The sequence below is a fragment of the Bombyx mandarina genome, chromosome 05 (genome assembly GCF_030267445.1).
Source record: "Bombyx mandarina strain Sakado chromosome 05, ASM3026744v2".
Taxonomy (NCBI): Eukaryota; Metazoa; Arthropoda; class Insecta; order Lepidoptera; family Bombycidae; genus Bombyx; species Bombyx mandarina.
The window spans coordinates 6972750-6998404 of NC_143212.1; the positions used below are offsets into that span (position 1 = coordinate 6972750).

The following is a 25655-nucleotide window of genomic DNA, read 5'->3' on the forward strand; positions in this document are numbered from 1 at the left end:
CCCGCGCCACGCTCGGCCCGCGCACTCCCGCACTGTAATGATTGACAAAATACTTCACCTGTGTTTTCTTAGGGGAGCAGAAAGTTCACGTAAACAAACACTGCCAGAAACACGCATTACATTTTCCATGGCCGACGATATACGAGACATTAATTTCATAGACAAACTTATCGAGTTGCGCGGGCAAGACTAAATAAACAGGCTCAACGAGTGGTTCATCTATCAGATATAAGCTATGATCGGTTGTGAGGTCGGACGGGAAAAGAGCGAAATTATTCGGTGAGCTAATCTATCACTCAAACAACTCTAGATTTATTATTTGTTTGTGCAAACAGGTGTAATTTATTTAAAAACCAAATTGATTTCATTTTCTTTTTCGTAGAATATTTTCATTTAGCAGTTGGAGTGACTAGACGTTTCATACAGCACTATTACAGTGAGAATGTACACGTCAAGGAGAAGCTAAAATAGCCTCTCAAGGCTATCAGCATAGGTAAAAAAAGAAGAGAATGTTAATTGATTTCCAATTTGTAATATACCGCATATTAAATAAATTAATATACACATATCTTCCACAAAAGGAAAAAGCCACTTTTAGCACGTGTTCCGGAAAAGCGAAGTAAAATTTATGAAAGGAAAAATCTCTCCTGTGCCAGAAATAAAATACGTTCTAATGTATTATACTCGATATTCACAGATAAATATAAATTGATATAAAATTGTGTAATATGTTTACCATTTACATATATCTTGGATATATCTTACATGTATCTTGGATTACATATATCTTCCTCTTATGGCAAAATACTTGTGGCTAGGAAAATAATTTTAGAATTTCTGTATTATTTGTGAAGACTTTATAATAATACAAACAAATAATTTTTCCTTTGTAGGTGGGATGTATTGTGAGTAGTTATTCGTGCGTTACGTGAACTAGTTTATTTCCTGGTGTTCAGATGTTACTGGAGCCCCTAAGCACAATTGGCGGCGTCACGTTGTGATGTCTTGAAATGATCCATCAACCACCAACCACCTAGAAATATGAGGTCTAAATCTCAATTGTATTGTACAATGGCTATCCCTCCAAACTGATGACTGATTCTTCTGGTGCGAATCAGTAGGATGTTAGAACTTACATGCTAAGCTGTTCGGGCTTACAACGCGTCCTACTACCAGTATTACAGCAAATTTATACATTTTTGATTATACAGATTTGATTTCATCAGGAAGTTATTCGTTCATCACTCGTGGAAGTCGTACGTGAATACATGCTAAGTACGTATTTCATTAGAAAAAACAATACAAACAGCATAGTGGATCTTTGTACATATTTACACTTTCTGATCCTTATATCTGATCTTTGTGTATGTATGTAATGCTTAAACGGTAGGCAGCAGTTTGGCTCTGCCTCTGGCATTGGTGACGATGGACGGACGGACGGAGCGACGGTAACCACTCACCATCAGGTGGGCCGTATACTCGTCTTCATAACTGGTGGTAGGACCTCTTGAGAGTCCGCACGGGTAGGTACCACCACCCTGCCTATTTCTGCCGTGAAGCAGTAATGCGTTTCGGTTTGCAGGGTGGAGCAGCCCTTGTAACTATACTGAGACCTTAGAACTTATATCTCAAGGTGGGTGGGTGGTAGATGTCTATGAGCTCCAGTAACCACTTAAGACCAGGTGGGCTGTGAGCTCGTCCACCCATCCAAGCAATAAAAAAGGAACGAGCAAAAAAAAAATAAAAAAAAATTGGCTACGAAAACTTCATAACGAAAAGTAAAATTTAATTTTACAGAAAGTTTACATTAAGTCGACGAAAGCAAAATCTTCCAATTACACGCTCCTTGGGCTAGGATACAATAAATCTCTACGCAATTGCAGATCGTAACGTGTTTTAAGGATTTTTTTATATAATTAATGTATTTCAGGGATATTTTTTAATTTTTAATGCTACAATATTTTTGGGTTATTTTTGTAGCAATTCTTATTATGTAGGTATGCTTCGGTAAAGACAAAACTGCTAGGATGCGTGTTAACAAGCAGTTATACATGACGGCGAGAATGATGGCGGTTTCGTTGTAATAAAAGCCAATATCAACTCAGGAACAATAAAAAATTCATGACAATAGGCCAAACGGACAGTTACGTCGACTGCGTTGACGAATTTTTTTTATTACTTGTTGCTATTGGTGGACGAGTAACACGGCCCACCGGTCATCGGAGACCATAGACATCAACAACGTCAATGCCGCCGCCCATCTTACGACATGAGTTCTAAGTATTAACTTTTACAGTACAGTCGTTGACCCATCCTTCAACTCGAAGCGCATTACTGCTTCCCGACAGAAGTAGGTGGGTTGTAGTACCCTCCAGTGTGGGCTCACAAAACGCTGGATTCCCCGGCGTTAAAAAAAAAAGGCTCAAAAGACGCCTTACCACCGGTAGGTATATTCAAATACAGCCTTTTTATAACGCCACGACATTTTAATATTATAGTCAAAATAACATATACTTAAAAATAAAAATAAAAACAAAAACAAAGAATGTTTCCACCTCAGATTAGTTTTTATTTCACGACAAATACAATAAATACATGATAAGAACCGGTCCGGTTACCGCGAGGTACCTTCACCTACGCTGTCCACAATATAACCGCTAACACGTGTACTCAAAACTCCGACTAAAAAGTTCATAATATTTTTTTTGCAAATCAGTCATTCATAGCGAAATAAAAAAATGTTTCTGTATGTGTATGTTTAAATAAAAACAAATAATTGCTTTATTCAACTTGTACGGGCAAGCGCGCACATTATATTGCATACGGATGCGTTTTATATCAAAGTCATTCATTTTCCAGTCAGTTCGTGTACTGCCATCAGCAAGGCGTCGCGTACTCGCATAATCATTTTTATCATATAAACAGCCACTAGTCAGTATAACCATATCGATAAACAATTACTCAATACTAGAGGTACCGCAGCAGTCGAAATTCGACTATTATTAATTGGAATTGTAGGTTTGTACACTATTATGATTGTATTTTATACTTCTGTAATCACAAATTTCGCCAAGACTACACTATAAAAATATTAACAAAGACAAACCATATTCTATTCTCAATTTGACAACAGACGTCAAGACAAAAGTTTGACAATAAATAGTATGCATGCGTGTGTGCGTCAAATACATGGTATGTAGTGTGCGTAATGTTTTCTTTATTGATTTAATGTATCTTTTATGCATTATTTTAAAAAAATATTAACATTGTGCACTTCTTCTCTATATTCTCTATAAGTGTGGAAAATTTCATACTCCTCCGTCCGCGCAATTTTCTTAAAAAGGGATACAAAGTTTTTGCTTCACGTATTAATATATAGATTGGAGTTGTTATCATTTTCACAACAGAGGGTTGTGTGGACAAACCGTACACAACTGTACTTTAACAACAGCGAAAAGAAGATTTAAAGTCATGACATTAATTATTTAATATGGATTACAAAAATTTTTATTCATTGCCAACAGCGACAGTTAGCTTCAAACTTACCTCATTACATCTCTTTAAGGCTGAAGTCATTGGGCGGAAATGATAAATAAAGACGATGTCAAACAGAACAAATCTTTGCCTGTTTATAAGAACTTAGCGGAATATAACAGTTTTTTCTTGGATTATATTTCCCTAAAATACGTTTATACTGGATCGCATAAATATAACTAAATATTTTAGTTCTTGAATACTTGCTTGTTTGATAACACAAGCAATACGAGATCAACTCATACGATTAAATATTTATAACTCTAGTATCGAAGGCTGGGACTGCCCAAGGGAAATCAAAAGTTGCCTCGTCAAATTATGGAACGAAAATATGCAGCAAGGAAAATGCACTGGACGCAGAATGCAAAGGTGAGATTTTAAAATAAAATATTCGTATAATAAATATTTTTATTGCTTAGATGGATGGACGAGCTCACAGCCCACCTGGTGTGATGTGTTTACTGGAGCCCGTAGACATCTACGATGTAAATGCGCCACCCACCTTGAGATATAAGTTCTAAGGTCTCAAGTATAGTTACAACGGCTGCCCTACCCTTCAAACCGAAACGCATTACTGCTTCACAGCAGAAATAGGCAGGCTGGTGGTACCTACCCGCGCGGACTCACAAGAGGTCCTACCACCAGTAATTACGCAAATTATAATTTGGGGGATTTAATTTTTATTACCCGATGTTATTCCTACACCGTGGAAGTCAATCGTGAACATTTTGTTGAGTAGGTACCTACGTATTTAATTTGGAAAATTTGGTATCCGCCTGGGATTCGAACACCGGTTCATCGCTCAATACGAATGCACCGGACGTCTTATCCTTTAGGCCACGACGACTTCTAAGTAAGGCGTTAAAGAAATGTTTTCGTGGTATTTAATAGTGTTTGCTTATACTAGAGCATAATATTCAATTGAATAATGCCGAAGTGTGTTTCTATACGCCTCGCCTCGCTGCGTCAGACGCTCGGGCGGCTCATCTGCTAATCAGCCAATGACTAATGATAATCTCTAATAGACATGAGTAATACCAACTGCTCAGACAAGCAGCTGTTCTGGTTTAATTCTAACTAGTTTTCACAGGAAAAACAAAAAAGTTGGTAAAACCATCTGTCGCTCTCAAACGTAATTATTTGCGTTCTGTATGTATGAGCAATAGTTGTATATTTTATTTAGTTTCTTATTTTATTTCAGTTGTATAGGTATTTACTCTTCGCTGTGCTGTGTACGTTAAAGTTTATCTATACTAATATTATAAAGAGGAAAGATTTGTTTGTTTGTTTGTTTCGAATAGGCTCCGAAACTACTGGACCGATTTGAAAAAATCTTTTTCCATTAGAAGCCGACATTGTCCCTGATGAACATAGGCTACTTTTTTTTAAATTTTTTTTATTTTATTTTTTTGGTTTCATGTTTGTTTTAATGTTTCCGAAGCGAAGCGAGGGCGGGTCGCTAGTTACTTAATAAATTCAGATGGAAAAAAATGTTCTATTAATAACTAGCTTTTTCCCGCGACTTCGTCCGCGTGGAATAGTTTACAAATAATGCTTTATATTAGAACAAATTTGGTTATCATAAAAAACGTTATAGCGGGCCAACCTTGACATATAGACATACGCTGTCGCGGATTTTTTTTAGATCTTTTAAACGGGAACAATTCTGTGATACATTCATTATTTTAATGAAACTTTAACCGTTTCTGCAGCGCACGCAGCGGAAGCTCTCAAAAGGTAAAAATAACCCCGATTTGAAACATTCTTTATTGGTGCTCCGCTTGTATTAGTCTAAGCATGATGTTATATAGCCTATAGCCTTCCTCGATAAATGGGCTATCTGACACTGAAAGAATTTATCAATTCGGACCAGTAGTTCCTGAGATTAGGGCGTTCAACAAACAAACTCTTCAGCTTCAGCTTTATAATATTATAATAAAAAAAAATAAAAAAAACAGCTATACTAAATACATGCAGAATAGTGAGAAAGTTCCTGCAGCTTGAAGAATACTACACGTAATAAAAACTAGCCTAATAACTCATAGCTACTGTATGTTACTTGGCCAAAAGCCCGTATATACAGTTCTGCCGGCTCTGTCGATAGACTGGGCTGAGAAAGGGGAAATCTAGAAAAATAATAATAATATAGATGAATGTTAAAAAAATTGCTTATTCAGTAATATGATATTATGCATTTAGAATACGTATTATGAAGAGGTCAACTTGCACACAAAAAATTGTAAGGAAAGATTTATGGTCAAGGGTAAATCGATGATGTTTGTGTGTATCCAATATTAGCACGGGCCTGCGGGTGTCGCACCGAGTGCTCGTAAACTTTGATACTACTTCGCAAATATTCGTAAATATATGATTCAGTAGCAGCAGATTGAATTTTGTTTATATGTCACATAAAATGTGATCAACACGCATTTTTTTTAGGTACAAAATACGTTCTGTCTTCGAGTTTAAATTAGATAAAAAATAAAAAATAACATCAGCTCTTAGAGCTTTATCTTTGAGATGATTTGATCATATTAACTATACTGAGACCTTAGAACTTATATCTCAAGGTGGGTGGCGCATTTACTTTGTTGATATCTATGGGCTCCAGTAACACCAGGTGGGCTGTGAGCTCGTCCACCTGTAAAAAAATTGGTTTTAAAAACATGAATAGAGACTTAAGATGAATAAAATGATTGTTTCAATAAAATTACTACAAGTGGAGACAGAACAGAGTCTTTGTACTGCAGTGGGACTTAAAGAGCTTCAGCTATTCATAATAAAATCAACTTGAACACGCATTCCCCTTTCCATGAAAATTTGAATGAAGACTTCAGACTAAGAATCACTTTTAGCGTGTTAGTATTGGAAAATTCTTATAAAACAGTCCCGGAAAAGTCCTCGTAATACTCTCAGTGCTTCACAATGCGACGATCAGATATCCGACGCCTACAGATGGCTAATACCTTCACGAACTGAAAGGTCAGCCACTTCCTCATATACTAGATTGAACTAGAATCTTCTTTCAATACGACCTAGATCATTTTATAGATTGCATTCCATTATTACGAGTATATCGCGTACTTGCCGTCTAATCTTCTAGTAAGTAGGGCTGCTATTGCAAATACTTGCGCCAATACCATAGCGAAAGATTGGAATACATTTGAATATAAACTAAATGGAAAATATCATTGATTGCTTACTTATTTTTTTGATTTTAAGTTTTTAAATTTTTTTATTGCCCTCATAGGCAGATTAGCATACGGAGCACCTGATGGTGAGTGGTTACCGTCGCCTATGGACGTCAGCAAGAGCTAAGCCGCTGCCTACCGTTGAGTAATCTCTACGGACCTCTTCTTCAGAAGGACAAAGACAGGTGGATAGTTTGTCTTGCTGTCATTAGAGAATTGTTTATATATCGCGACGTAAACGCCGCTATTCTGAATGTCTGTCCGTACATATGTATGTCTACAATGAGTGAAATATTATATTAGTACGCTTTTATTAGCTTCAGACGTATATGTAACGGAATCTTTGAAAATTATTTTGACCCCCTTCAAAACGTCGGATTAACCTGAAATTTGGTATACTTATTAAGGACCGATGACAATTCAATATATGTATAAAAAAATATGAAAAAATTGAAATTGAACTAAGAAATGAAAAATAAATAATAGCTTAAAAAAACTAACAAAATACGCTTTTATAGAAAATCCAACTAAAAAATACTTTTTTTTAATAAATTTGAATTAAAAATAGTGTAAGAAAAAATGATTTTATTGTAAAAAAAAGCGTGGGGTGCATGGTATAAATATTTTATAGTAGTTATAAATATTTTATGAACAGATATGAGTAGAAGGGTTATTTTAATAATATCCTGAAAAGCACCCCACCCTTATTTTACAATAAGATATATATTTTTTTCTTATATGGGTGGACGAGCTCACAGTCTACCTGGTGTTAAGTAGTTACTGAGCCCATAGACATCTATAACGTAAATGCGCCACTAACCTTGAGATATAAGTTCTAAGGTCTCAGTATTGTTACAACGGCTACCCCACCCTTCAAACCGAAACGCATTACTGCTTCACGGCAGAAATAGGCAGGGCGGTGGTACCTACCCGTGCGGACTCACAAGAGGTCCTACCACCAGTAACTATTTTTATTTCAAATTTATTAAAATTTATTTTCTATTTTATAGTTAGATTTTCTATAAAAGCGTATTTTGTTAGTTTTTTTAAAACTATTATTTATTTTTATATAGTTTTTCTAGTGGTGATATGTTTTTACAGGTTACTCTGCACCACTGCAACTCCTATGTAGCCAGGACCCTCAGCGGCAGTGACATCAAAATACTCTGCACGAAGAAGTTGAAGTTTCCCGAAGTTTCCTATTCTTGGATTCTACGACGAGCTTAATCAGAAAACAGTAGAGGGCGCAGGTATGTAGATTTCGACTTCTCTCCCTGGAAAGCGGACATAGTAAAAGCTAAAATAGTACCCAGCTAGAAACCTAGAAAAGTTGTAATTTGGAAGTTCGTCTACCATTTACCATGATCTTATATAAATTTTATAGCATTCATTAAATGGAACCTACGTAATGAGCTTCTATTCTATTTTTGATACTATTAATAATTGTAACAAAAAATGTCAGTATCCTGCATGAGGTTGCATTTCAATCGTACGTATATTTATTTGTGATAATTATGATTGACATGTATTTATGATGTTATGTTGAGTGATTGTAAACAAAGCAAATCAACTAACTTAAATGAGAATAACTCTTGACTGAACTTATTGTGCTCAGTCAGACACTGCGAAACGCGACCCTCCACTTCTGTCCATGACATTTTAAATGTTCGTCGTATACAGAGAAAGAACTTATATAGATGGCTAGAAATGAATTATAATTGTGATACCAAAGCCACATGTGTCGCATAGATCACTCAAAAGCATGCCAGTAATTAATGGTATGCAGTTAATATCTCCTTCCAATATAGGCTTACCTTTAAGGTTTACGAAAGGCTTTAAAGAAGAAAGTAAAGTGAGGTATTTATAAATTCAAACCAGCAGAATTTATAAGATATAGTTATTTTTAATAGATTTAACGGCCGTCTGGTGTAGTGGTAAGTGACATGGTCACTACACAAGGGGGTCGCAGGTTCGAATCCCGCCAAGGGAAGATATTTGTATGATAAATATAAATGTCTTTTCCAGGGTTATGGATTTATATTAAATATATGTAGGTGTATAATAAAAATCTTACATTTATTTCCGTTATCTGGTACCTGTAACACAAGTTCTTTCGAACTTATCACGGGACCAGTTAACGTGGCGTGATTGTTAGTAAATATTTATTATTATTATTATTTTTTGTATCACATACTGCCTCGCCTGGGAAGACGGCAGGACACACTCCGGCGAGGTAGGAGCGTTAGGGACTTTTGGGAGAAAAACCGGCGAACTATATGGGTATTGTACAGCAAGACTGCTTTTTGCATCTGGCCCGCCACCGACTTTTTGTTGACACCAAGCCTCTCGAGATGCTTTGAGAGGCTTTTAGCGACCAAACCATTCACCGATACAACTACCGAAATTATTTCTGTAGATACCACACTCCACATGTCGGTCACCTCGTGCGCCAGGTCCAGATATTTGGTCTTTTTATCTGCTTCGGCGCGCACGAGGATCTCGTCATAGGGAATGTTGATATCCACCAGAAATACCCGAGACTCTGTCCGGTCTATCAGCACGAAGATATATAGTTATAATTATTGTAATCGGTAAGTTAACTATGTTTATTAATCTGAAGTTAGTTTACGTAGGTCCTTAGAAAAATTGGTACCTGCCTGCGGAGTTCGAACACCAATGTATCGCAAGATACAACCGCATCGGGTGTTTTATCCTTTAGGCCTCGACGATTTCGATTAGATTTCGTGTTTGATTTTGTTGGTCATAAGTATCTTCTACTAACAAATTAGAATAATCATCGTATTGCACAATACTTTTAAACAAAAATAGCTCTATCGATGCCATTTGGTCCAGTAGATTTTGCTTGGTGGTGGAATAAAATAAACAAACAAAGATACAAAGAATCTAAGCTTGGATTACTGCGGGGCCGGACGCCTTTTAAGCTTTATCAGGTTCGGTGGGCGAGGTCGGGCTTAACCAGAACGGTGGGGTATGCTTACAACCATGGACCATTTTCGAATGAGGTCTTGGAACTCAAGAGCAGCAGATTGCGTTCATACGTTCATTCAACACCGTATCAAAATCGTAACCCGCTGAAAAGATCCGGCGAGAAACTCAGCGCTCTAATCTCTTGGGTCATGACTAACGTGACCATACGTCCCGCTTTGGGCGGGATTGTCCCGCTCTCAGGCTGTCCGTACCGCTGTCCCCAACGAGAACAAAAATGTCCCGCTTTAATTTATCTGTTGTGCGTGTGTTTATTAGAAACTTACCGAACTTACTTAGCGGTAGGCAGCGGCTTGGCTCTGCCCCTGGCATTGCTGAAGTCCATGGGCGACGGTAATCTTACCATCAGGTGGGCCGTATGCCCGTCTGCCTACAAAGGCAATAAAAAAAAAAGGAATACTTACTTATCCCAAATCTTTATTGTATTTTTTTATTTTTTTTATTTTTATTGCTTAGATGGGTGGACGAGCTCACAGCCCACCTGGTTTTAAGTGGTTACTGGATCCCATAGACATCTACAACGTAAATGCGCCACCCACCTTGAGATATAAGTTCTAAGGTCTCAAGTATAGTTACAACGGCTGTCCCACCCTTCAAACCGAAACGCGTTACTGCTTCACGGCAGAAATAGAAACAGAATAGAATAATATTACAAAATACATACTAAAGTAACTAATTTTGCTGTAGAAAAGTCTTTTTTTGTTGCGAAATTATTTATAAATATTATTTTAAGGGCAAGTTGGTGTAAGAATTAAGATGTCAGTGAGGGTAAGATACCATAATAAATAATAATTAATAAAATTTTATTTTGCACTTCAATATTAGATCTTACCCAGACATGCCCTATATTATTATATGCACATATTTATTTATATACGAAATTCCGTAGGCGTTCCGCTTTGACGCGAAAAAAATATGGTCACATTAATCATGACGAGCTATAATATAACCGCGAAGTATAATATACTTTCATCCTATTAGATATGGTTTATATGCATATGTAAGGGCGTTTAAAATATACCATACGAAATAGACTGTGATATACCTAGCTACAAGTCAAATTAATTTAATTTTAGCCACGTTTGTTCCGCTATTTATTTAACGAAGCGTACACAGATTACTGCGAAAATTACAGATTACCGCGAATACTGTAAAGTGTTCGCAACGTTGGTAATTAATTATTATATATAGCTGACCCGGCAGACTTCGTAGTGCCTCAATCGATGAATAAAAGACATAAACTTTTCAAAAGGAATCCGTCCGATACGGGACACGTCAAAGGAAAAACAAAATGTTTGTTTTTATATAATTCCGAGCATTTTCATATTTATTCACCTTTTAAATCTTCTCTGGACTTCCACAAATAATTCAAGACCAAAATTAGCCAAATCGGTCAAGCCGTTTTCATGTTATGTCGTGACAACGGAAAACGGGTTTCATTTTTATATATATAGATAGATAGATGAAAATAATAAACGCGAGATTAAGTCGTCAAGTACTTTTGTTTATGTTTACGAATAGCGAAAACTGAAGAAATCAGTTTGTGATTTATATGAGCTACGGCACATAAATATTTCTTACCTTGGACTGGTGGTAGGACGTCTTGTGAGTCCGCACAGGTAGGTACCACGCTGCGTATTTCTGACGTGAAGCAGTAATGCGTTTCGGTTTGAAGGGCGGAGCTTCCGTTGTACGGTTAAAAAAAAAGTGAGACCTTACGACTCATGTCTCAAGGTGGGTGGCGGCATTTACGTTGTAGATGTCTATGGGCTCCGGTAACCACTTAACACCAAGTGGGCCTTGACCTCGTCGACCCATCAAAGCCATAAAAAAAAACCTCATACTTTCGAAGGCATGGCGCGAGATTGCGACAGCCACACATTCATTCATTTACCTGCAATAGGAAGTCTTTTTCTTTAAAAAATAAACATAAATCTAAGACCATTAGCATCAGATTTATAGTTTCTATCTCATATATTAAAACTCATAACCATAGTATTTGCGGGACACGGAAGATGTTCTACCACTATTAATTACGCAAATTATAATTTTGCGGGTTTGATTTTTACTAAACGATGTTATTCCTTCACAGCGGAAGTCAATCGTGAGCATTTGGTAAGTGGGTATTACATTTAGAAAAATGTTTTTTTTTTTTTTTTTTTTCCCTACCTATGCTGATAGCCTTGAGAGGCTATTTCAGCTTCACCCTAACGTTTGTAGGTGAGCTCGCGGGGCTCAACCGGAGTGTTGCTAACACTGACCCTAGCAAGAGCAGTGCTTCGCAGAATCTACCACCGGATCGGAAACGCGACCCAATGAGAAGATCCGGCGAGAAACTCAGTGGGCTGTGTCTATGGGTTAGTTCGCTCGTCGAGCCCTTCGTCGCAAGCGACGGGTTCGACGAGGACGGTGACCGGTGCTTGTGGTGCCTAAAAGCACCGTTAATGGATCAGGAGGATCCGTAATGACGTGCTTTGGGCGACGTCGACGGTTTACCATTCGGTCTACTGGGTCGGGTATGTAATTTCCAGCGGCTACGATGAGAGGGTTCTCATGTCGTGCCGCCTTCTCAAAATGGCGCAGCGATGCCGACTGTAGATACTTACTAAATGAGTCGAGCTCCAGGTCATCGTGGAGATCCACATTCCTAAGGAACCATGGGGCTCCGACGGCTATCCTGCAGAATCGTGATTGAATAACCTGAAGGGATTTCAAGTGGGTGCGGGCTGAGTGAGCGAACACTACGCTTGCATACGTCATGACGGGGCGTATACAAGTTTTGTAGAGAGTTACCTTATTGCGGAGGGACAGTTTGCTTCGACTACAAAGCATTGGATAGAGTCGTCCTAGTATAAACGCGGCGCGGTCGCGTACCGTTTTTATATGGGGACGGAATGTCATCCCTCTGTCGAGGGTGACGCCTAGATATTTGACCTTCGAGACCCACGGTATGGGCTGGCCAAAGAGAGTGATGGGACTAACGGCGGAGGTGTTTGCGCGCCTACTACGGAGTGGGATGCTCGAAGTGATGTTCGGAGGGCGACCCCTTTTGAAGAGCACCGCTGCGCTTTTCGTGGGGTTGATGTCAATTCGCCACTTCCGGAACCACTGTCCCATGGTGGCTACTGCGATCTGGAGTAGCCGATGAAGCAGCGACATCTTCCTACACGAGTAGTAGATAGCCGTGTCATCGGCGAAGAGCGCTAGATGGGTCTCCGGAGACCGGGGTATATCATTGATATACAAACTAAATAATAACGGGGAGAGCGCGGAGCCTTGCGGGACTCCGGCGGTCAGTTGACGGGGACGAGAACGAGTTCCCTCTACTCGATATCGAAACGAACGGTTCGACAAGAAGTCTCGTATGATGAGCACGAGTCTGTCTCGCACTCCCATGTTGTACAGTTTATAAATTAAACCGTTGTGCCAGACTTTGTCGAACGCCTTCGCGATGTCGAAGAAGAGGGCGCCGGTCGGGATTTGTTTACGCCTATTTAGTCCTATCAGAATGTGCTCCGTGAGGCGGTGCACTTGTTGTACGCACGAGTGTTTAGAGCGGAATCCGAACTGTTCGTCTATGAGAATTTTGTTCGCGGTAACAAAATCCCAGAGGCGTTTCCTAAGGAGCCGTTCGTAAATTTTTCCTATCGTCGAGAGGAGACTAATCGGACGGTAACTAGAAGTTTCGTTTGTCGGTTTGCCCGGCTTATGTATACCGATAACGTCCGCTTCTTTCCACACCGCGGGAAAGATGCAGTGCGTCATAGCGGAATTTAAAATTGTAGCCAACATTGCTATCAGTTGGACTGGCAAGAGTTTTAGCGCGCGGTTGTGGATGCCGTCGGAGCCGGGTGCCTTCCTAGGTTGGAGGTTGTGGATCGCGTCTCTAACTTCGTCAGTGGTAATGGGGGGTAACGCGTCCGAGGGCGGCAGGGAAGCTCTGCGCTCGACCTCCCTGTCGACTAACTCGGTGTGTTCGGGGTCCGCGTGTTGAGTGCTGGTGGTGCACTGCTCTTGCAGTGCATCGGCCAGCAGCTCAGCCTTGTCATCGTCATCGAATGCCGGTGGTTGGCCTGAAGGGCGTATGAGGGGAGGCATAGTAGCGGTAGTTTCGGATTTGAGAGTCCTAGCTAGTCGCCAGTATGCTTGGTGGGAGGGCGCGAGTTGTTCTAGATAACTATGCCAATTATCGTTTCGCGCGTCGCTTAAGCGGGAGTGGACTTCGCGTTGTAGACGACGCATCTGAATCCGGTTTGAATGCGTGGGAAGACGATCGTAGGCCCGGATTGCCGCGTTCCTAACTCTTAAGAGATTCCTAAGATCGGGGGACAGTCTGATGCGGTGGAAGCTGTCCTCCACATCGACTTCTTTTGAAGATCTAATGATCGCGGAAGAGATGTGATCGGTAATGATGTTTATGGATTCGACGGTGTCCTCGGGGGATGGATTCGAATCCGGGCCGCAAGGGAGGATTGGCGGAGCGGCGTCGGCTAGGCACGTGCCCAGCTTATTCCAATCCACCATGGTCCTCGTAACAGTGACTGGGTTGTGAGGGCGACCGAGCTGCATAACGACAGGTCGGTGGTCTGAGTCGAGCTCTGACATTGCTTCGATGGAACGCAAGCGCAGAGTTACGTTCCTAAGCAATTGCAGGTCTATAGTGCTCGGACGGAGCGCGATGTTATACGGATAACATGTTGGAGTTGGGGGACCGACTATTTCAAAGGTGAGGTCGTCTATAAACGCGTCGAGACGCCTACCGTTAACGTTTGTCCGATGGCAGTTCCACCTAGTGTGGTGGCAATTTAAATCGCCTGCCAGGATGACGGAGTCTCCCATGCCGAACAGTGACTCGATGTCACTGCTCAGGAGGGGCTTGTCCGGGGGGAGATAAACGGATGCGATGACGATCGGCTGGTGTCCCGTCAGCGAGATACGGCACACTGACGCCTCGATATGTAAGAGCGAGGGAGTATCGAGAGGGACAACGTGCAGGGCCCGTCTATAGTAAATGGCAGTCCCGCCTTTGAAGGCGGTGAGTCTGTCATTCCTAACCATGACGTAGTTCGCGACTTTCGGGTCGCGACGCGAGGGCTTCAGACAGGTCTCCTGCACTAACAAGATATCTATAAGATTGTCGCGGAGGAATTCGAAAATTTGATCGCGTTGCCGCGCGAGTCCGTTAGCATTGTAGAATGCTAACGTAAGGGAATACGGTTTTTCTCTACCTTTTTGCGCCATTGATTACCGGTAAGGATTTTATAACGTACGCGACACGGACTCGTAAACGTCCATGTGATCGAAAGCGGCCGCGAGCCGCTGTTCGGGGGTTACCGACCTACGGATAGCGTCAGCGAACGATCGCAGACGGTCGAAGTTCACCGCGGTGACGAAGTCGCGCACGAGCGCGAAGTCGTTGACGGCAGAGGGTTGCGGGGGACGGAACGCGGGCGCGGGGCGAGGTGCGAGCAGGGGCTGGGGCACGGGGCGTGTCACGAGCGGGGGCGGGGGTGCGGTTTCCGTTCCCGCCTTCGTATACGGCAGCGGTTTTTTCCACGCCGAGACCGTGGGAACTGCAGCCGGCACGAAGGCGGGTTTCGGCACTGAAGGTGCCGAAGTCTTTGGGCCGACGGTTCGCGGAGCCGGGTGGGTTGGACGTTTTCGCGGAGCCCTAGGACATCCACGTTAGTTCGCGGGGTGCCCTTGCTTAAGGCATAGGACACAGCTTGGAGGTTCGGTCGCGGTTTCCCTATCTCTAACGCAATCTAATGTAGCGTGATCGCCGAGGCACTTCACGCAGCGGGGGCGCGCGTGGCAATTACGCGCCGAGTGGCCATAGAGTTGGCACCTGTAGCACTGCCCGGTAGTGCCACGCTTATGGGGGGCTTCGATGGAGACCCCGGATAGGCTGCAGACTGTCGAGAGGCATGAGATCTTCTTTTTGGCCTCCGGGGTTGGCTCCAACGCGACGAGTATCATGTTATAGGGCTGTTTGCCCCGCCCGCTGTGCATCCGGTGCACACTAACTATCGGGAGGGCCTGAGCGGTCAGATCCTCCTTAATGTAGTCTATTTCGAGCTCCTTAGGGACTCCTTAGGGACGCGGTCCTCCTGAAGAGCATAGGTGTGGAAACCTATGTTCTCCTTTCGAAGGTATGCAGAGAGGGCCCTATGGTCGCCCGGCGTTGCGACCTTGATCTGAATCCCATGCGCGACGTTACGCGCATGGGTGTAGTTGATTTTGTTTGCCTGAAGGGACTGGGAGACGCGGTTCCACGCGGTTTTTTCTTGGAGAATCAGCGGGGGCGGGGCAGCTACTTTAGGAGCGGGCGCGGGCTTGGGACGCGGCGGCGGGGTTACGCGGCGAGCGGAGTCCGACTCCGGTGTCACGACTACCTGCGGGCGGGAGGTGGTCGCGGATTTTGTCTGCTTCGTCGTGGAGCTCCGGGACTCCACGGCACGAGTACGCTTTTTTCCGCGCGTTACGGTTTGGAACCCATCCGAAGTTCCAGGCTGAGGGCTTGACGCGGATTCGAAATCCATCTCCGATTCGGTATCGGAGCCTGAACTCGAAACGATCGAGGTCGCGACGGACGAAGCGCGCGATGACGTAAATGACGCGGACGCGGGGGTGGGGGTAGCGTTAGGCGCTATGTGAGCCGCATCGTGGGAACGTGCGCTCGAACTTGACGCGGCGGCGGGGGGCGCGCGGCGTGCCTCCGAGGCACGGTTGAGAAACGCGGCAACGGACGCGGGGGGAGAGGGATTGCCACGAGAGGCCCTATATCTAACATACTCGGCCCTAATTGTCGGGTACCTTTCCCGGAGGAACCCGACAAAATCACTGTCACTAATAACACTTTCACTGAGTTCTTCCATGCTTCGGTCTTCTTGCCCGGGGGGGGCGGCCCCGGGACTTTTGTTGAACTCGCCGAAAGGCGAGGCCCCGGATAGGATTTGTAACCCCCCTGTGCTGCAGGACAGCAAGGAGCAGGGGGGGGGGAATGCCTATGCCGTGAAAACGGCAATCGGCGGGGAAAAGGAAAGGAACCCGCTCGGGCTGTATAATGCTACAGCAGGCAGAATCGCGAGCGGGGGTCTAGTCTTGAAAAAGACTGTTGTTTTGGGAAGGGTTAGGAAATCGCTAGCCTGTGAGTGCCACAGGAAGCCTGATCGTAGCGATTGGTTTTGCCTTGAAAAAGGCAGTTGGTAAGGGTGGGTTCGCGGTTACAACACTTTAGCGCACAAAAATGGACTCCGATACGCAGATCGCAAGCAACCAACGGATCGGAACGTCCGCACTACCGAATTGTAAGCACGATGTATTCACGGTCACTACACTGTCGAGCACAGCTGTGAGTTCAGAGACGCAGCTCGCAAGCGGGCCACGGATCGGAAAGCACGTCCGCGCACGACCGAGTCGTGAGCGAGAATGTTGTAAAAAAAAAAAAAAAATTAATGGTACTTGCCAGTGGTATTTGAAAACCGTTGTATCGCTAGATACGAATGCACTGGACGTCTTATCCTTTAGGCCAGGACGGCTTCTACTGAGAAATTACGCTAGCTCAGTGGAAGATATGTCGTATACCCCCAAATGCATGTAGTTACTTAGTTATACGTAATTTTTTTTTTGCCTTTGTAGGCAGACGAGCATACGGCCCACCTGATGGTGAGTGGTTACCGTCGCCCATGGACTTCAGCAATGCCAGGGGCAGAGCCAAGCCGCTGCCTACTGCTTAATACTCTCCACAAGCCTCGTTTGAAGAAGGACATGTCATAGCGCTCGTGAAACACCGTGGAGGGAAGCTCATTTCATAGTCGGATGGTACGTGGCAAAAAAAAAAACACCTCTGGAAACGCATTGTGGATGACCGCAGTGGCTCCAGGTAGTATGGATGAACTCTACTCCGGTGGCGGGCGGTGCGATGGTAAAAACGAGATGATTGTATCATCTCATCACATATATGGAATCCAGTAACCCAAAACCGAGATCCGAGCAATAATACAGTAAATTTTCTATAAATATCCGCTTACATCTGCACATGTCAAGTTTCCAAAGCGGACCGATCGAATGCAGGTATTATACACAAACACAATATCGCACATATTGAAGCTTACACGTGGACTCCATTTGTCAATACAATCCGATGAAATAGAGTGAAACCGTTGATTTAGGGTCGGCGGACACAGAGCGGGTGCAATCGGGCGCGAATCGGTTCGTCGACAGTCGCTCGACTCCGCTTAATTGCGCTTGCGGCAGCTCAAACGTGACCCATTATGATGCTGACCCACGCAACTCGCCAAACAAAATAATCAAGTGCGAATTACTTTTCGACTGAAAACGTATTTATTTCGAGGATAGATGTATTTGCCATAGCATTTTACGTAACGTTTCTAACGTAACGACTTTCATTTTAAACATTTCATTTACACACCGAACGGTAATTAGATGACATTCCCGCGGCTAATTCACTGATCACAAAATTTAAGTAAATGCAAAGATGTAAGTAAACGTAATGAATAAAAAAAATTAAATTCGCAATAAACAAATTCGCAAACTATGCCGATAATTCTAAAAAAGCCTCGAAAATTCCATAAAAAAATCGTAATAGTTTGATGGAGGGTCTCCTACCAAGAAGCGACGAAATATAGCTTTGCAGATGCTTTTCTCAAAGCATATTAAGAGAGCACCTTCTAACCAGTTGTGAAAGATTGTGGAGTTTCCAACTGGATTTTACGCCTGGTTACAAAATACGAACTTTTCAAACCTGTTCAACAACGTTCAGAACTTCGAGCCGAGTCGAGCTCTCGTCAGAAATTTCTAATTAGTAACAGAACTTAATGGCCCTACTGTGTAGACATAATGGCACGCATGTTATAATATGCTGCTGGCCGAAAATGCCAATAAAACGCCTTAAATATGTAGAAAATTTTGTTATGAAAAAAGGTTGGAAGAATTCTCTACGTAGCATTCAGCTTAGGAAAATTCTGAATCGAAGCATTCGGGGTTCTTACTATACGACATCATCCTTCGTAATCGTAACATTCAAGTATTGGAGTTCTATAAGTTAATATTTTTAAAGAAATATGCCGTGCTGCGAACCATATCCATTCTTAGTGGTTAACGACATCTTATATGTATTATATAAGTATTTATATTTTTCGAATAACATTTCCAATTGCATTCATCGCATGACTTTTCACATCACATAAATATATTTTACATATATGTTCAGTACACCAATAGAAATCAGAATAAAGAAAGACAGACTAAGTATATCACAAAATTTAGAGGTTCGAGTTACTTCAAAAAAATTAGTACTATATGTGTGCTTATTAGGCATTTAAATATTTTCAAATTGTGCATCGAATCGTTAATTTTAACGGCTGAAGTAATACAATTTAAAAGCGTTCTCATTCAATTGTGTACATTAAGCCCCGCTTGTGTTGTGAATACGTAAGTGAGTGGAAATTATGTGGGTAAATGTAAATGAATATTATGAGCCAGCGAAAACAAACATCTGAGCGAAATTTACATTTCGAAATATTTTGAAAGCGGCAGAACTAACCGTATATATTAAACAATACAAATATCGCCCGAGAAAAGAGCAACGATAGGTGATGCGGGGCTCGAAACCAGGTCATCTAAATCAAACAACAAGAACCAATCATTCTACATGTGCCACCGATAACGACCTTGTGATACTTAATCGTTCATCTGCATATGAGTCGTCTATTATCAAAGGTGGTGCATTTGGACAAAAAAAATTTATTGATATGTCAATACAGATTGATTTGAATATAATCGTCTCCTTCAAAGAATACGGTTCAAAACCTGCACTAAATAAAGGTTAATAGTTAACCTGTTATTTATCTAAGATGTCGTTCCGAAGAGTTTTGTGACTGCCAATGGAATACAAAGTCAATAATTCGTTTTTCTGATTTACCAATCATTGTCCAAAAGTCAGATTGCCGGCTTTGACTCATATATAGGTATCTTGTTAATTAAATTTTTTGCAGGTCTTAAATGCATAATGCTATAATGAATAAATTTACTATGTACTTTAAAATATAATACATAATTATTAATAATCATATTGAATTATTTATTATGATGCGAATCGATTGATCATGTTGTGCTATTTAAATAAAATTGTTGAATAAATTTACGATTCGTTTGCCTAAGAATACAAAACTAGAGGTCCCGCAATAATAAATAATAATAATAAATAATAAATAAATATTTACTAACAATCACGCCACGTTAATTGGTCCCGTGATAAGTTCGTTCGTAAAGAACTTTTGTTACAGGTACCAGATAACGGATATAAATGTAAGATTTTTATTATACACATACATATATTTAATAGACATCCATAACCCTGGAAAAGACATTTATATTTATCATACAAATATCTTCCGTTGGCGGGATTCGAACCCGCGACCCCTTGTGTAGTGACCACTACACACTACTTAGCACTACACCAGACGGCCGTTAAGTCGCAATAGTCGAAATTCGACTATAATTAATTGGAATTGTAAGTTTGTACACTATTATGATTGTATTTTATACTTCTATAATCCCAAATTTCGCCAAGACTACACTATTAAAAAATATTAACAAAGACAAACCATATTCTATTCTCAATTTGACAACAGACGTCAAGAACAAAAGTTTGACAATAAATATTATGCATGCGTGTGTGCGTCAAATACATGGTATGTAGTGTGTGTAATGTTTTCTTTATTGATTTAATGTATCTTTTATGCATTATTTAAAAAAAATATTAGCATTATGCACTTCTTTTCTATATTCTCTATAAGTGTGGAAAATTTCATACTCCTCCGTCAGCGAAATTTTCGTAAAAAGGGATACAAAGTTTTTGCTTCACGTATTAATATATAGATACTTAAATAATGTAATTGGTAACGAATTCATTAGTTCAACATTTTCGAAAACTAACACACAAATCTTAGAAACACACGACTACGTGGAACTTTAGTTCGTTCGTTTTTTTTTTCTGTCTCGTTAAGAAAGAAAACTAAACAGGTGCGTACTGTGAATGATATGTAAAGAGTCGAGCTAATGGCGATTGGTAGTGGCATATTTCTTACAAAATTTAATTTGGGGCTACATGAAGAATTCACAGCGGCCAACATAAAACGTGAATTAAAGCTGCGGGAGTAGAAACCGACCAACGGAGCGAGCGAAAACTTCTTTTATTGGCTATTTTTCATTCTTTTATAAACGAGTAGCAAGTATTTTTTATGAGCTGCGGCTAAACGGTTTCCAGAACCCATGGCTGTGGAATTCCCTACTAGCTAGCAATACTGAATATAAGATTATTTGACTTGTCTTTTTTCATACGAGATTTAAAAGTGGTCCTAGGGTAGAAGTTTGGCTGTGCCCCTTACATTACAGTTGTTGTTTTTTTTTCATACCTATGCTGATAGCCTTGAGATGCTATTTCAGCTTCACCCTAACGTTTGTAGGTGAGCTCACGGAGCTCAAACCGGAGTAATGCTAACACTGACCCTAGCAAGAGCAGTGCTTCGCAGAATCTACCACCGGATCAGAAACGCGATGAGAAGATCCGGCGAGAAACTCAGTGGGCTGTGTCTATGGGTTAATTCGCTCATCGAGCCCTTCGTCGCAAGCGACGGGTTCGACGAGGACGGTGACTGGTGCTTGTGGTACCTAAAAGCACCGTTAATGGATCGGGAGGATCCGTAATGACGTGTTTTGGGCGACTTCGACTGTTTACCTTTCGGTCTACAGGATCGGGTACGTAGTTTCCAGCGGCCACGACAAGAGGGCGGTCAAAGTGGCGCAATGATGCCGGACGACAGTGACTACTCACATCGGGTACTAATATTTGTTTTCGTTCGCAAAACCAAATTTATATGCAACTAAAACGCCTATATCTATTACAAGCATGAAATTAACTCAATTAATATATCATATCTAGTTAAATGTGAAATGCATGTATTTTTGAGATAAACACATTAAGTCAGAAAAGTATCGGGAATAGATTAATTGATTGTTTATGGTTCCAGATTAAAAAAAAATCATACAGTGCTGTTTTTAGTTTTATCGTAACTTGTGTGTATTGCGTATATCATAATGGACAAAAACATCGAGCAAAGGGTATGGTTTAAATTTTGCAATTTCGTCAATAGAAAAAAAAAGGAAACATTGAGTAAATTTATGATACATTAAATGAAATTATTTATAGCCTCAAAAAATTTAATAATACTTAAATATAATTTAATGCACTGTGTTTTCCATTGATTATAAAACATTTATATTCTATTTACAATTTTACAAAACATTATATTAAATATTTACAAATTTACAATTTTACACATGACATCTTAGTTGCTTTCATTTACATATAAAGTTATATATTATATTTATATACTGTTCTATTCAAAACCCCCTTATCATATATTATTTTACCTCTCATTATAATAATTATATTCAAATATTTAAATACCTATGCATCTTGTTAAATTTCGAAGTAGTCAATAGCGTCGAAATTTAATAAAAGTTTCTATTAGCTTTTATAAAATAAAAAAATAGAATTGCGTGATCACAGTCACTGAAAACGCTACAGAAGGCTTACGTTGAATCGACTTTATAAAAAACACGTGCTTATGAGTGGTAAAAAGTGTTTTAAAGCGGTCGAGATATGATGGAAGACTTACATCTGATCGGCCATCAACCTCTGCAGCTAAAGTTAACATCGCAAAAGTGAATGAAATAGTGACTGAAAATCCTCATTCAAGTTTGAGAGAGATAGCCGCCGAACTTTCTGTGTCTCACGAGTCGAACCTTAACATTTTAAATAATCACTTGAGTATGAATTATGTTGCCGCTCGGCTAGTCTCAAAAGACCTAAGTTTTCTTCACAAACTCAATCGCATAGGAAAGAGTAGTTGAGAATTTGCTAGCAAGAATCAATTCTAACCCAACATTGATAAAAAGCAAAGTAACTGGTGATAAGATATAGATTTACGAGTTTGACATACAAAAGTTAACTAACAAGCTTCGGAGTGGTGTCTTTCCGCTGAATTGAAACTGGAAAAACCATGCCAAAGTCGATGAAAAGTCAAAGTCATGTTGACTGTTTTTTTTTATTATCACGGTGTTGTGTACTCGGAATTCTTTTCAGAAGGTTTAACAGTTAATAAACAATTTTATTCTTTTAGAGGGCAAATTTGATGAAAACGCCAAATTGGTGGAAAGAAAATTCATAAGTTTTGCACCACGATAATGTACGTGTCTTCGCACAAGGTCATCACTGTAAACGAATTTTTTGACCAAGAACTCAACAAATACCATGGTGCAATAACCTCATTCAGTAGATATGGCTTCAGCCGACTTCTTTCTTGACATAAAGGAGAATTCGCGGCGTGAACTGAACTCAAATCCGAAAAACCATTTCAAGATGTTTTGATGATTGACTTACTCTTTGAAGTAAGTACATAACTTCTGAAGGAGCACACTTTAAATCTGATAAAATAAATTTGGATGAATAACAAACATTTTGTGTATTACTGATCTTTTCTTTGTACTTTCATGATAAAGTAGTATGTAGATATACGTTGTAGCAAAGCCAAATATCATATTTTTGTAAATGTATTTTATAAAGAAATGAAAATGACCGATGCATGTCATGAAACAAAGGTTCCGTGGCATGAAATGTCAAAGCTCGCGTGACTTGTGATTTTGGTTTACTGTGGATAAAGCGAGTAAAGGACAAAACAAAATAATGAACAAAAAAAAATACAAAACTTACATTTAGCTGATTTATTAACCAAACTAATTTTTATCCAATAAATCATGTCAACTATCTACTTAGTAATAGTTTTTTTATTTTCATTTCAATCAGCAATTCATTAGGTCATTTAACGCCAAATTACTTATAGTAAGTAAACTTTTATTAGTGCTATTTTTTCTTTGCTAATGTTGTTAATGATTAAGTTAACAATAATTTGATTAAATTAGTTACCTTTTCGACAACCACAATGAAAGTTAATCTGTAATCAAGTCATAGGATAAAGTTCGAGTTAGAACAGCAATGCAACTTCCAAACTATTAAGGCAAGTAAACAGCAAGTACAAACAAAAACAAACGCTTCAATGAGCCTTCTTGACTCTAAGAAGCTGCACGTCAGCCGTCTTAAAAAAATGTTTGGTTGCTTTTGTGCTCACAATGAGTAAACACATTATGGGCACGCATGGGCTACTCATTTCATGAGCAAAAAAATGTTGCTTAACCGTCCTGTCAACTTTTACTAATCCTACATTTCGGGCTAGTTAATTAGCCGTTATTAGACCTCCATTAAAACTTATAATTAATCTTAGTTACGTGGGTTTCTGTCATTCATAACACGAGAAAATTCTGGTTTAGGGCTATGAGAATACCAGTATTAGATTTGTAACGTAGCAAACACCTCTACTTTATACATATGTACCGCAGCAATAAAATTTCATATAAACTTTGCGTATTCCCAAAAGCGACAAAGAAAATATATTGCTTTAGTTCAGCGTTTGGCTGGAATAGGAATAAACGAAAATGTTAGTTTCCGAACTGTTTCCTATCAATATTAGAATGATAGCTAATTTTTTTGCACATACTTTTTGATTTATTGCTTAGACATGTGAACGAGCTCACCTAGTGTTAAGTGGTCCCCGGAGCCCATAGACATCAACAACGTAAACGACGCTACCCACCACGAGACATAAGTTCTGAGTCTCCCTTTTACAGCACGTCTGTCCGACTTTTCAGACCGAAATGCATTACTGTTTCATTGCAGAAATAGGCAGAGTGGTACCTACCCGAGCAGGCTTACAATATGCCCTACCACCAGTAATAACGCAAATTATAAATTTAGCGGGTTTAATTTTTATTACACAATGTCATTCCTTCACCCCGGAAGTAATTCGTGAACATTTTTTAAGTACTATATACTTTAAATAAGTTTTTTATTTCATCAGAAAAATTGGTACCCGCCTGCGGGATTCGAACACCGGTACAGTTGCATCACTCGATATGCATGCATCGGGCATTCTTATCTTTTAGGCCGCGACGATTTCGTGTTATTTATATGTTTCAAGGAAACTTCCTATATTGTAGATCCTGTCATGATTTTGTAACCATGCTAGAAGACCATTCCTAAAAACTTACGCAAGTGTTTCTTAAAACGAATACACCAAAAAATATCTATGAGAGAATAAATGCTTCGTTATCAAAATATTGGATTTAGTTGTTTGTACACTCTTGTAATAAACATCCTGCCTTGAGTGGTAACATAATGACACAAGTTTACTTAAACAACATTAAAACAACTTCATAAATTGCCTTTCAGAATTTCTTCTGTTTTGCAAAAAATTATAAAAATAAATTTAACAGCATTTAACTGGTTAATTAAGTTAACTTAACATGATTTTTTGAGCTCTGCTTATGAAACTGAACTGAACTGAATATGGGTTACTTAATTAGCACTTTACGTAATATAAATTATAGTGAGTCGGCAACTGAATTATGATTGACTGTGTGTTCCTCTGTGTGAGTGAGTTCAACACGTAACCACGTTCAAAGGTGAAGAAACCTTTGCGTTGAAGTTAATTAGGTTAGAGCTTCTGTATTAAGTGGCTTGTTGTTCTGAGCTTCCTTAGATTATAATTAGCAACGGATTATTTCGTACTGATTGACTGAAATTTATCAAAATCTTGCTTGTACCCTTTCCGTTAAAACGATCATAATGTCGAAATAAAATTTTTCAAGGATTTTATTACTTTCAAAGTAAATATCTTTTTATTCGTTCGTATTCCTGTACAAACTGTTTCCACGTTTATCAATTTGACCTGTAAGTAGTTTAAGGTAATTTGGAAAGTTAATCTTAATTTTACCCAGGGG

General features: G+C 40.0%; 1 protein-coding gene and 1 long non-coding RNA gene across 3 annotated transcripts in view; one reads left to right on the forward strand and one right to left on the reverse strand.

Annotated features, from left to right (window-relative positions):
• dcma (syntaxin-like domain-containing protein decima) overlaps positions 1-25655 on the reverse strand; it is an 88107-nt gene that overhangs the window by 22073 nt on the left and 40379 nt on the right. The window lies entirely within an intron of this gene.
• LOC149502928 (uncharacterized) lies at positions 57-24665 on the forward strand. Of its 2 annotated transcripts, none has more exons than XR_016323133.1 (4): positions 57-279; positions 3802-3903; positions 7827-7975; positions 22943-24573. It is a non-coding gene; the product is annotated as an uncharacterized LOC149502928 (long non-coding RNA). The 2 variants fall into 2 exon arrangements; XR_016323134.1 differs by lacking the exon at positions 57-279 and adding an exon at positions 2715-3018 and having other exon boundaries at positions 22943-24665.